Source organism: Lygodium microphyllum, chromosome 10 (genome assembly GCF_053477565.2).
Source record: "Lygodium microphyllum isolate KBCC chromosome 10, Lygodium_microphyllum_v1.1.10, whole genome shotgun sequence".
Taxonomy (NCBI): Eukaryota; Viridiplantae; Streptophyta; class Polypodiopsida; order Schizaeales; family Lygodiaceae; genus Lygodium; species Lygodium microphyllum.
Window position 1 is genome coordinate 25,223,317 of NC_141144.1, and position 9,899 is coordinate 25,233,215.

A 9,899-nucleotide genomic window follows, 5' to 3' on the forward strand; every position below is an offset into this window, starting at 1 on the left:
TAATGGCATATACCATGCCATAGCACTCTCAATAATGCAATTGTTGAGGGTTGAAATAACTTGTTTTTTGAGTGGATATTAATTTGTTGTTAATTGGTCTATTTTTAGGATTTATTGATTAATTTTTGTTGAGTTGGGAGTATTTTGAAATGTGTTAGGATGAGTTAAGTATGATTGAGAAGCTCATGATGTTTTTTGGTTGAGATATGATGTTTTGATAGGTTCTATAATGTGTCTGTTGTTTGGTTCTGATAGGGTTTGTTTTGCCTCTATTTTGATCTATTTTCTTTCTATTTGTGAGGTTGGGATTGTGAGTAGGTTTTTTGGGAAATAATTGAGAGTTTTTTGAATGGTTTGAACTAGTTTTGGTTTGAGATGTATGGTTTTTATGCCTTTTTTTGACCCTCTGTGTTGTGTTTTGTTGAGCCTTTGACTTTGTTCTATAAGCCTCTGTTTGCTTCTGTATCTATTTTTATCAATGGATGTTTAGCTTGATTTTCTTTTTTTTGCAATCTTGTAAGAGGAAGAATACAATCTCGAAATAGCTCGAAGGAGTAGAAGAAGACGACTTGAAGTGAAGACTACAATGACAATGATAGTAGTGAGTTGTCAAGGGACATTGTAGTGGCTCTGGTGACTCTTCATGTCAGACATACCTCTTTGGAGGGAAATCCATGACCAAGAGATAGTTATTGAAGATAATTCATTATTATTCCAATGTACTATTGATATATAGCACATGTGAGAGACATAGAGTATGAGAAATAGCCAAATTTTCTATGAGAGACATTGTATCTACATGAGAAAGACTATGGATATGATTAAATACTATGCAAGGAATTCCATTCAAAGTTATTTTTTCTTTTGTGTTATTGCGGTTCTTTTTTGGTTTCTATGAAGAATGTATTGAATATTTGATGTGATAAATCCATGGGAGAATTGCTATGTGATGTTATGTGAAGATTGATATCGTTTTTCTTCTTGTGGTTGATTAAAATATGAAGAACACGCTTGTTACTATGACAATATAGAGTAGTTTCCCCATGTTTCTTAGTGTTCCCCTTTCCATGTTTTTGATACGCAGTCGAGAGAAACTGCCATCAACAAAAGCATCAACAAAGGATGAAAATGGAAGAAGTGGCACTATTGAGGAGGAAGAAAAGGAATGGAAGATTGTAGAATTCCTACTACTATTGAAAAAATGGAGATCTTCATTATCAAAGTCACTTCTACAAGAAGTGTATCCCTCAATGGTAGAAATATGTCACTATCTTGATGCACGCTCTATGTGATAGATAGATCTCACTATCTTCTAAAGCTACAAAAAGTTGTATAAAATAGTCAATTTTTTTCCACAAAATGAAAGAGCAAAGAAAAAGCATAGAGAAGACCATCCAACCATGGGAGATTTGGCCTTCATTGAAAATTTTCTAGACATCATCAATTATAAGATTGTGAAGAAGATTTAGGAGTCATGGTTAGTTGAAGTTGACAAGAATAAGAAGAAAAAGAGTTTGAACTTGTTCATGGAGGCTCAACATCAAGATACTGGGATACTTGGTGCACTAATAACCTTTTGTTTGTCCAATTGGCAATGCACTGGAAGCTAATAGATGGAGTATTCTTCATAACTTATGCTATTGAAACCCTTTGAAGTTTGTATTATCAAGAAAATGGCACTATGGTGATCCTCAAAAGAATGAGTTTTGATACCTTTAGAACTAAATATCTTCCCCTCTATAGTGGAATGAAAGCTACATTCAGAGTCATTGAAAAGAAGGAAGTAGAAGAAATGTTGGCAAGAGAATCCTCTAGAGATGAAAATCCTTTTGATTGTGTTTTATTTAGTATAGACAAGATGGATGGAACTAAATCCATGAATCTCTTCACCTAACATCTATCTAGATCGCCATCTAAGCTTCACAGTTGAAGCACATAGATGAAAAAAGTCATCTTTGTATTAATTCATTTGAAATTGAAGCAATCTCTATTCTTCTCATATTTGCTATGCATTCTCTACTCCTTGCTCAAATTTTGTTTGTTGTGTCATGTAATTTCTACATGGCATCAAAGCCCAAGGGCTTTAAGGAGTGAAGAGTATGTGAGAGGCAAGGGCTTTAATAGGGAAGAGAAGAAATGTTGTAAGAAATATCTAACACTAACTCATGGGTATTAGATAGTGGTTCCTCTTGTCCACAAGGGGGTCACTCATGAATATATGTATATATAACGTGAGTTCAAAATAAGGGGTTTTTTAAACACCATTTTTATACATTTTTTATATATAGAAGGATGTCATATAAAGGGGTTACTTTCAGATTGAATAGAAAAGGGTCTGCAGCACCTTTGGCGATCCAAATTGTGAATCCCGGGAAGGAGGGGAAAACTCCCTCTAAGCTAGGGATGCTTGGAAGGTTCCTAGAACCTTCCAAAGCTCCCTCTCTCTGTTCTTCTTCTTCTTCTCCTTCTCTCTCTCCCTCTTCTTCTTCTTCTTATTCTTTCCTTCTCCTTCTCTCTCTCTCCTCCTCCTCTTCTTCTTCTTCTCCTTCTCTCTCTCCCTCTTCTTCTTCTTCTTCTTCTTCTCCTTTCTCTCTCTCCCTCTTCTTCTTCTTCTTCTTCTTCTTCTTCTCTTTTCCCTTTCTCTCTCTCCCTCTTCTTCTTCTTCTTCTTCTTCTTCTTCTCTCTCTCTCTCTCCCTTCTTCTCTCTCTCTCTCTCTCTCTTTCTCTCTCTTCCTGTCACAGCTAGGGGGGGCGTCCTGGCAGCCTGACAGAGCAAGGGAGGAGCTAGGTGGCACAGCTGCTGCAGACCACGGGGGAGTGTGTCCTGGCTGACGATCGCCCGGGGGGGGGGGGGGGGGGGGGGGGTCATGATGATCCAGGGAGGAGGGGGCTGTGGACTGCCCAGGGCGGGGGGGGTGCTGCTATGTCAAGTCGGAGGGGGAGGAAGGGCTTGCTGAAGTCCTCACCGCGGGCCCTGTGCCTCAGCCCCACGAGGGCTTTATAGGGGGGGGGGGGGGGAGATGGCGCCACCCTCCATCTGGGGGGGTGCATGCCCCCCCCTTCTCTACCTCTTACTCTCACTCTCTCTCTCTCCCCGCCATGCACACAATAGGGGGAGAGAGAGGCAGAGTAAAAAAAACTTCAAAAAATTTTAAATTTTTTTGAAAGGGGGGTTCTCATGGGGGAGGCACAGGGGAAGCACCGGGGGGGGGGGGGGGGGCAGGGGGGTGGAGGGGGGGAAATATTACACCTAAATGGAATAGTTTACTGAAGATTTTTCCTTCTTGGAGTTGTAGATCTCAAATTCCCTAAGAGTTATAGACCTCAACTAATAACTTTTTTGCAAAAGGCTTCTTCTAATTGAGATTTACAACTTGGACATGTCGTTATGTACCAAATTTCACTAATTGGGGCCTAAAGATTGTAAATTGTACCCAACATTGAGTTGCAAGGAGGTCGCGTTTTGGTTTATATTGAGCGTAATCCATTTCCATTATCCAAACCTACATTTTGATGTGGTCAATAATGAGTTTGAAGTTTCTTCTATATGCTACAAAGTTCAAGAAAAGATAGCCATAAAATTCAATATGTCAAGACAACTTTCTTCTCTTCAATGTAATTACACAGTATTGTTTTCTCTCATTTCTTTAACTCACCTAAACCTCCATACATAAATGTAAGCTATAGATTACATTACTCAAGTAAGTTAATCATGAATATATGTGTGCATCAGGTGGGTTCAAAATAAGGTATTTTTAAAATGCCATTTTTATACATTTTCTACATATAAAAGGGTGTAATAATAAAGGAGTCATTTATAGATTCAATGGATAAGGGTTATGTTTTATTCATGAAAAGTTCACATATAAGGATATTTATAAAGTCCTTGAATGCACGAGATGTAGACCCGAGTTACATTACAATGTATAAGAGATTATATAATCATACGTATGTTTTGACATTCTCTATTTTTGTTGCATTAAAATATGTAGTTGGTACGTATGTACAAGTCCTCATTTTTTAGATCTACATTGACTTGATATAAGGAGGTTTGAACACTTACATTTGACAATGTCAAGAGCTCATGCTCTAAGCATACCTCCAATAGCATGATAAGATTTTGAACATCCTCTTCCAAGTCTTGATCTATTAGTATACATAATTCACAAATTGCCATCTACAAGTAGTAGAATAGTAGAGAAAAAGTACAAGTAGAAGAATTGTAAGGATATAGGTTGTAAAGGAATTAACTTGAATTAGAGCTCAAGAAGAATTAGGGATACTAGTGAAGGAAGTGGCTCTTCTTTGGAGAGAAAGTTATTTCTTCATTAAATGAAAGAGCCACTTTGAAAGGGAATATATCTAAAAATACTTGACATCACTATATTCTAACTTCTTGAGTATGAAGTACTAATATATGGAGAATAAAACATTTTCTTTTCAATTTCTTATATGACTTGAAAAAAAAAATCATTTGGATTTTTGTTTATATAATATGTATATAAGGAAAAAAAAAAGATATTTCAGTACAATCTCCCTCTTGATTGGGTTCTTAGGATTGACTAAAACACTTTCTCTCTAAAGAAAAATTACATATAGTGAAGTCCAAAGTAGACTGATATGCACTACCTATGATCATGTGAGATGATGCAAGTAGTGTGGAGATATAAATTTTGACTACTCTACCAAGTAGATCCCATCCTTGATTTTATCACAAGGGGGTACTTCTAGTTGTAATCAATCTCATCCAAGGTTGTGACCTACTGTATGAGGAATGATGCAAGACATGTGATGGTGGGCCTAGAGGCTTTGGCTATCCATCAAGTATTGGAGCATGCCACATTGTGATAGATAATTAGTAATCTCAAAGGTCGGTACATTTGGAATGAGGTTGTAAGTTGTTATTCAATGATGAGATCCTCTGATGTATGCTACCTTGGTAGAGATCTAATCATTCATGATCCACTCCTTCAATGGTTAGTGGGAGCAACCATAGGGAGACTCTCAACATGGATGAGAGCTATTAATGCACTAGTAAGTTTTGCAAGGAATAGTAATTTCATTTTTCATCGCATATAAGATGCAAATCTCTATATTTATCACTCATGTAACGCTCATTGTAATTCATCTTATATGCCATGGTGGACATAACATAAGCGATGTCTACATTTTGCATCACTCAAGAAACACCAATCCCTTTTAAAATAATGAATATCATATTTTCTCAGTATCTCTTTCTCTTTCACACACACACACACATACACACACTCTCTTTCTCTCTTACTCTCACTCCTTCATCCTCTCACTTTATCTCTCTCTTTCTCTCTCATCTCTCTCCTATCTCTCTCCCTTCCTCTCTCTCTCTCTCTCCTCTCTTTTCTCACTCTCTCACTTGTAGAAATTACACACTCTCTCATCTCTCTCTATCTCTCTCTCCTTTCTCTCCCTTCCTCTCTCTTTCTCTCTCTCTCTTCCCTCTCTTTTCTCACTCTCTCACTTGTAGAAATTACACAACACAATGGAGCAGACTCTGAGCAAGGAGTAGAGAATACACACAAATATGAGAAGAATAGAGACTACTTTAGTTTCAAATGAATTGGTACAAAGATGACTCTCTCCACCTATGCACTTCCACTGTAAAGCTTAGATGGCGATCCAAACAGATGGTAGGGAAAGAGTTTAGGGTAGCTAGAAGAACTCTGACAAGGTAAAAGCTAGATTGACAATGGCTCTAGAGAGGTCCTCCTTTTATAGCCCAGGAAGGTAGGCTAGTTAGCAAGTTGGTCATATTATGAACCTTCCACAATTGGCCAACCAATACTCCCTTTATTGTTAGGTGGGGCCACTACCCCCTAAACCCCCATCAAGGGGGCCACTAGCCCCTCTGAGACCCCCTCCCAAGCTAGTGGCCACTTTCATAGCCCTCATACCCCAAAATAGGAGCCCCTATAATAACTCCCACACATTACAACTCAATACATTGTGCCTCGAGTTGTTACAAGCATAACTACTCTATCTAACCCAAAGGCTAGATCCACAAAGATCACCGTTTTTCCATCTGATCACATAGACCTCATCTCATATACAAGTCAAGATCCATCCAATGTCCATGCTAAAAAATGGATTCTCCTCATAATGGGGGCCTTACAACTTTGAGCACCGTGGATCATTGGTGGCACCTTACGAGGGTGGGACATTGAGCATATCTAGCACCCCCCCTCAATGTCCACCCACAAGTGAACTACATTCTTAGCCCAATGCCAAGTCTTTGAAGATGAATTCAAAGGAAATCCTTCGTAGGACCTTTGATGAAGATATCTACTTTGTTCTCCTTCGTTGGATAGTAGACCAACAGCTCTGTCTTCCATTCTCAATCAAGTCACGTACATAGTTATACTAGATCTCAATGTGTTTGATGCATGTATGAAAAATTGAATTTTTGGCAATGGCAATGCAATTTTGATTGTCACATCTTAACCCTATTGGATTTTCATCCTATACTCCCATCTACCATAGGATCCTCCTTAACCATATTGCTTCACATGTAGCAAAGGAAGCTACCTTATTCGGTAGAAGGCAATACCACAATTGGTTGCTTATTACTAATCCAATAAAAATTTTCTAAACCTAAAAGAGAAACAATATCTAGAGACTAATTTCTTGGAATCACTATCACCTCCCAATTTGAGTCACAGTTTCCCATGAGAGCACTTTTGGAATTGTATGTGATACTATAGTCAAGAGTTTCCTTCAAGTATTTGAGTACTTGAATCCCACCTTTCTAATGACTTTCTTGAAGTTTGTTTAAGAACTTGCTTAAAACCCCAATAGCAAAACAGATATCTAGCCTAGTATTACACAAGTAGATGAGACTACCAACCAACCTCATGTACCTCCCAATGTCTGCAATGGTGTTGATATATCTTCAATGGATAACTTCACATTGACCTCCATAGGTGTAGCTATCTCCTTACACTCAATCATGTGAAATGCTTTTAAGATATCCCATTCATACTTCCTTTGAGAGATGAAGAGTTTTCCAAGCACTTTTTAGATTTCAATCCCCAAACAATAGTGCAACAAGCCTAAGTCTATCATTTAAAACTTAGAGAGCTCAAATCCTTTCAAGTCTGATGGATCACATCTTCATAGTCACCTGTAAACAAGAAAGTCATCCACATATAGGACAATCACTATAGACTTTTCACTATCCTTGTAAACATACAAGTTAACATCTAAGGCACATCTTTTGAAACTCAAACCTAGAAAGAATTTATCTATCTTTTGGAACCATACTCTGGGGGATTGTTTTAGCCCATGCAATGCCTTCTTCAGATTACAAACTTTTTTCTCAAAATGGGGGGCCTCAATATTGGTGGTTGAGCCACATTCAAGAGCATTGGTTTGACATCCATTTGGTAAACTCATCACTTCTTATGAGCAAACCCCCATTGCAAATACTATATGAATAGTAGTCATTCAAACCTAGAAAGAATTTGTCTATCTACTGGTGCCATGCTCTAGGGGCTTGTTTCATCCCATATAATGCCTTTTTTAGCTTAAAAATTTATTCTCGGAATGGGGGCCCTCAAATTCTAGTGGCTGAGCCACATACACCTCCTCTCCTTGAAGTCACCATTCAAGAATGCTGATTTGATATCCGTTTGGTAAACTGGCCACTTCTTATCAGCAACCACTACAAGTACTATATGAATAGTGGTCATTCTAGTAGTTGGAGGAAATGGTTTTTGAAAGTAATATCCTTCAGCTTGTGAGAATCCATGTGCAACTAATCTAGCTTCATACCTTTCTAAGATTGTGAGAATCCATGTGCAACTAATCTACCTTCTAGACCCACTTGGTGCCAATAATCTTCCTCTCTTCTGGTCGATCCACTAGCTTGCAAGTGCCATTTTTCATGATGTTGGCATACTCATCCTGCATAGTTGCTCTCCATGCTAGATCAGCAAGTATATCTTTCAAGTTTACCAGCTCCTTTACTTCTCTCATAATCTCAGCCCATCAAGGCCATCTTAACTATGTGAGGAGAAGCATTTCTTTGCTCCTCTATTCTACCTGAGTTGTGATCAACATAGGGATTTTGCGATCATAAAGATGCCTCACCCATCATGGAAATGGATTTTCTAGTGGCATGATTGTAGGTTGATGAACTTTTTCATCATCATCTCAAAATGATGATTCCTCCTCCTTGAGAGTAGGAATAGCTCTTGGGATAGGTTCATAGTGGACTTCTTCTTTACTTCATGATAAAGTGAAAGAACTTTTATTCTTCTCCTCCACTTTGAGATCATTTCTAGATGTAATGGTAGATATTTCAAATGCATCCAATGATGTGCCATTTTCAACATCAAGAAGTTGGATGGCAATAACTTCTAGTATTGGAAGATGTAAATATAAAAATCATTAGTGTAAAAGAAGTAGATTAGGCTATTGAAAGCCAAGGGTATAAATCCAAAAATTTAGGATAAAGATGAATGAGATGAGCTTGATGAGTTATGTAAGTCTAGTTTTGACTAGTAGTGGTGCATATGATTTATGGAAAAAGATATGTGATATCTATGACAAGAAAAATCATGTATCTTAGTTGTATTGGTTGAAGAAGCACGTGGACCTTTGGATGTAGGGCACCCCTATGTCTACTCATTTGAATGATTTCCACTATTTTTAGCCAACTTACACTACAAGGATATGGAGGTATAGCGACAGCGCTTTCCAACGTAAAAAAGCAGCGTCGCTATTTGCATTACAAATGCGATGATAATAGTGACGGTGCTCAGACAAAAAAAATACGGGCCAAAACCTGAGCGCGTTATTTTGTGCGCATACACGAAAGAGAGAGCAAAAGGGAGAGCGAACATCTTTCATTTGAGAGGGAGAGGGAGTGAAAGAGAGAAAGAGGGAGAAGGAAAGCTTCTAACCGCCACTGCCATCATTTGCAAAGAAGAGGAGGAAGTGTACGGAGGGCGAAGAGGAGCCGCCGTCGCGAAGAGGAGCCGCCGAATCCATCCTCGAGCCTTTATGGTGAGTGCATTGTTCCTTCTTGCTTTGTTTTTGTGTTTTCTCTTTCTCTTTTACTTGTTTTTGTTAAAATTCATGTGTATTGAGAGAGGGAAAGGAAATGAGAGAGAAAGAGAGGGAGAGGGAGAGGGAGAGGAAAGAGAGGGAAAGGAAGAGAGAGAGAGAAAAGAGAGGGAAACATTAAACATAATAGGGAAAGAGAGAAAGAGAGGGAGAGGGAGAGGGAGAGGGAGGGAGAGGGAGAGGAAAGAGAGGGAAACATTAAACATAATACGGAAAGAGAGAAAGAGAAGGAGAGGGAGAGGGAGGGAGAGGAAATGAGAGAGGCAGAGGAAGAGAGAAAAGGAAAGAAGGAACAAGAGAGAGAAGGAAAATATATTAAACATAATACGGAAAGGGAGAAAGAGAGGGAGAGGGAGGGAGAGGAAATGAGAGAGAGAGAGGAAGAGAGAAAAGGAAAGAAAGAACGAGAGAGAGAGGGAGAAAATATTAAACATAATAGGGAAAGAGAGGGAGAGGGAGAGGGAGAGAGAGAGAGAAGGAGGGAGAGGTTGTTGTTATTATTGCTGTTGTTTTGTTTCTTCTTTTCTTTTTTTATTGTTTATTGTTGTTGTGGTAGTCGTAGTAGCGGTAGCGGTAGCGGTAGTGGTAGCGGTAGTTGGAGATTAATTTCTTATTTTCTTGTTTGTTGTTTTTGTGGTTGTCATAGTAGCGGTAGAGGTAGTGGTAGTGGTAGTTGTTGTTTAATTTCTTATTTTCTTGTTTGTTATTGTTGTGGTTGTCGTAGTAGTAGTAGTGGTAGTGGTAATGATAGTAGTAGTTGTTGTTTAATTTCTTGTCTTCTAGTTTATTGTTGTTGT